Below are 4,013 nucleotides of genomic sequence, written 5' to 3' on the forward strand. Positions count from 1 at the left end.
TTTTTGTCTTCTTCTTCTGGGACTCCTATGATTCAAATGTTGGGGCATTTAATATTGTCCTGGAGGTCTCTGAGATTGTCCTCATTTCTTTTAATTCGTTTTCTTTTTTCCTCTCTGATTCATTAATTTCTACCATTCTATCTTCTACTTCACTAATCCTATCTTTTGCCTCCATTATTCTACTAATTGTTCCCTCCAGAGTGTTTTTGATCTCATTTATTGCATTATTCATTATATACTGACTCTTTTTTATTTCTTCTAGCCCCTTGTTAAACCTTTCTTGCATCTTCTCAGTCCTTGTCTCCAGGCTATTTATCTGATGCCATTTTGATTTCAAGATTTTGGATCATTTTCACTATCATTATTTGGAATTCTTTATGGTAGATTCCCTATCTCTTCCTCTTTTGTTTCATTTGGTGGACATTTATCCTGTTCCTTTACCTGCTGGGTATTTCTCTGTCTCTTCATCCTGTTTATACTGCTGTGTTTGGGGTGGCCTTTTTGTATTCTGGCAGTTTGTGGAGTTCTCTTTATTGTGGAGTTTCCTCGCTATGGATGGGGTTGTATGGCTAGCTTGTCAAGGTTTCCTGGTTAGGGAAGCTTGTTTCGGTGTTCTGGTGGGTGGAGCTGGATTTTTTCTCTCTCGAGTGCAATGAAGTGTCCAGTATGAGTTATGAGATGTCAGTGGATTTGGAGTGACTTTGGGCAGCCTGTATATTGAAGCTCAGGGCTGTGTTCCTGTGTTGCTGGAGAATTTGCATAGTATGTCTTGCTCTGGAACTTGTTGGCCCTTGGGTGGTGCTTGGTTTCAGTGTAGGTATGGAGGCGTTTGATGAGCTCCTGTCAGTTAATGTTCCCTGGTGTCAGGAGTTCTCTGGTGTTCTCAGGATTTGGACTTAAGCCTCCTGCATCTGGTTTTCAGTCTTATTTTTACAGTAGCCTCAAGACTTCTCCATCTATACAGCACTGTTGATAAAACATCTCCTTTTGAAGACAATGGGCTGCTTTTCTGGGTGCCTGATGTCCTCTGCCGGCATTCAGAAGTTGTTTTGTGGAATTTACTCAGCGTTTAAATGCTCTTTTGATGAATTTGTGGGGGAGAAAGTGGTCTCCCCTTCCTATTCCTCCACCATCTTAGGACCACCTCCTTGCTCATTTCTTGTATTAAATAAATTTCTAAGGAGCATGTAACTGAATGAGATTGTTTCCTTCAAATCTCAACTCATATATCTTTTTCTAGTAAGCTTTCTGCCACTTACCCCTCCACATGCCTCATGTTCCCAGAGCGTCTGGCTTTATCTCCATTTGCTTCTCTAGACTATAAATCTTTATTTTATTGAGCTAAAATTGACATATAACATTATATTAATTTCAGGTGTACAACATAAGGATTTGATATTTGTATATATTTCAAAATGATCACCACAGTAAGTTTAGTGAACATCTGTCATCATCCATAGTCATAATTTTTTCTTGTGTTGAAAACATTTAAGAATTTTCAAATATGCAATATAGTATAACTAACTACCATAATGATACTGCATATCACATCCCCATGACTTATTTATCTTATAAGTATAGGTTTGTACCCCCTTTCATCAATTTTGTCTGTCCTCTAATCCCTGCTCTTGGACCACCAATCTATTCTCTGTATCAATGAGTTTCGTGTTTTTGTTTTTTCCCTCCACATGTAAATAAGTTCATGTATTGTCTGTCTTTGTCTGACTTAATTTCACTTAGCATAATACCCTCTAGATCCATCCATGTTGTTGCAAATTACAAGATTTTATTATTTTTTTGTCACTGAGTAATGTTCCTCTCTGTGTGTGTGTGTATGTATGAATATTTGTGTATATTTTCTTTATCCATTCAACTATTGGTGGACATAGGTTGCTTCAATATCTTGGCTATCAAAAATAATTGTGAAATGAACATCAGTGTGCATATATCTTGTCTAATTAGTGTTTAGGTTTTCTTTGAATGAATTCCCAACAGTGGAATTGGTTGATCATACAGTTGTTCTATTTTTAAATTTTTTGAGAAACCTCTACATAGTTTTTGATAGTGGCTGCACCAACTTAAATTCCCACCACTAGTGTACAAGGGTTCTCTTTTCTCTACATCCTCACCAAACTTATTTATTGACTATTTTATAGTAGCTTTTCTAGTAGGGGTGAAGTGAGGTGACATATCATTATGGTTTTGATTTGCATTTCCCTGGTAATTAGTGATGCTGAACATCTCTTCATGTACCTATTGACCATCTGTATGTCTTCTTTGGAAAAAAGTCTATTCAGATCCTCTGCCACTCCCCCCCCCCCCCGCCCCCACACTATAAAGAGTTTCTTTTTATTATGTATAACAGAGGCAGAGTGATTTAAGTCAATAAATTTTTAAGGAATTTCCACACATCCTGATTCTTTCCACTGCCAGTCACCTTAGCTTCTCCAAAGTCATAATCTTCAAGATAGCCCTTTCAAAAAGAAACTCTGTTCAACCCACAGCTGTCATGTGTATCTGCCCACAATTGTGTTAGTTGGGCCTCTTTGATCTTCAATGGAATGTACTTCAAAATTTCCCACCTGTAAATTTGGAGATCCAATTTCCTCAAGCAGTTTACTAGAAAATCATGTTTAGGGCCAGAAAATGGATCTGCCTAATTCATAATGGCACCCTCTAAAAATGTATTAAGTTCAAATCATATTCATTCTTAAGTTATCACACCCTGGAACTTGACAGAGATCATTGTGATATGCCAGTACCCAAGATTATGTTAGGTTTTTCCTAGTTTAATTGGCAGTTCTCTCTTAAAGTTCTTTCCACAGATCTAACAGGTAGTTATATGAGTAAAGGAAACTACATAGTTACTCTCTGAGGCATTTCCAACAATGTAGGTTTTATAGAAAAAGCCCATAGGGGTAGACCTCAACCTTCTTCCCCTTTTTTAATCAGATGGTTTTACACTGTCTGTAGTTACATGAGTTCTTTATGTATTTGGGGTATTCAGTTCAATTCAGTCGCTCAGTCATGTCCGACTCTTTGTGACTCCATGAATTTCAGCAAGCCAGGCCTCCCTGTCCATCATCATCTCCCGGAGTTCACTCAAACTCATGTCCATTGAGTTGGTGATGCCATCCAGCGATCTCATCCTCTGTCGTCCCTTTCTTCTCCTGCCCCCAATCCCTCTCAGCATCAGAGTCTTTTCCAATGAGTCAACTCTTCGCATGAGGTGGCCAAAGTACTGGAGTTTCAGCTTTAGCATCATTCCTTCCAAAGAATACCCAGGACTGATCGTTAGAATGGACTGGTTGGATCTCCTTGCAGTCCAAGGGACTCACAAGAGTCTTCTCCAACACCACAGTTCAAAAACATCAATTCTTCAGGGCTCAGCTTTCTTCACAGTCCAACTCTTGCATCCATACATGACCACTGAAAAAACCATAGCCTTGTCTAGATGGGCCTTTGTTGGCAAAGTAATGTCTCTGCTTTTCAATATGCTATCCAGGTTGGTCATAACTTTTCTTCCAAGGAGTGAGCATCTTTTAATTTCATGGCTGCAGTCACCATCTGCAGTGATTTTGGAGCCCCCCAAAATAAAGTCTGACACTGTTTCCACCGTTTCCCCATCTATTTCCCATGAAGTGATGGGATCAGATGCCATGATATTCATTTTCTGAATGTTTAGCTTTAAGCCAACTTTTTCACTCTCCTCTTTCACTTTCATCAAGAGGCTTTTTAGTTCCTCTTCACTTTTTGCCATAAGGGTGGTGTCATCTGCATATCTGAGGTTATTGATATTTCTCCCGGCAATCTTGATTCCAGCTTGTGCTTCTTCCAGGCCAGCGTTTCTCGTGATGTACTCTGCATGTAAGTTAAATAAGCAGGGTGACAATATACAGCCTTGGCATACTCCTTTTCCTGTTTGGCACCAATCTGTTGTTCCATGGCCAGTTCTAACTGTTGCTTCCTGATGTGCATATAGGTTTCTCAAGAGGCAGGTCATGTGGTCTGGT

General features: G+C 39.1%; 1 non-coding gene across 1 annotated transcript; it reads right to left on the minus strand.

Moving 5' to 3' along the window:
* Positions 1 to 2,800: 2,800 nt before the first annotated feature.
* On the minus strand, positions 2,801 to 2,930 carry LOC147371335 (small nucleolar RNA SNORA18). The gene has a single exon (XR_015164978.1). It is a non-coding gene; the product is annotated as a small nucleolar RNA SNORA18 (small nucleolar RNA).
* Between the last annotated feature and the right edge of the window lie 1,083 nt (positions 2,931 to 4,013).

The sequence above is a fragment of the Bos grunniens genome, chromosome 5 (genome assembly GCF_055505025.1).
Source record: "Bos grunniens cultivar Pamir isolate PY7600 chromosome 5, Bosgru_T2T1.0, whole genome shotgun sequence".
In the NCBI taxonomy this organism is placed as follows: domain Eukaryota; kingdom Metazoa; phylum Chordata; class Mammalia; order Artiodactyla; family Bovidae; genus Bos; species Bos grunniens.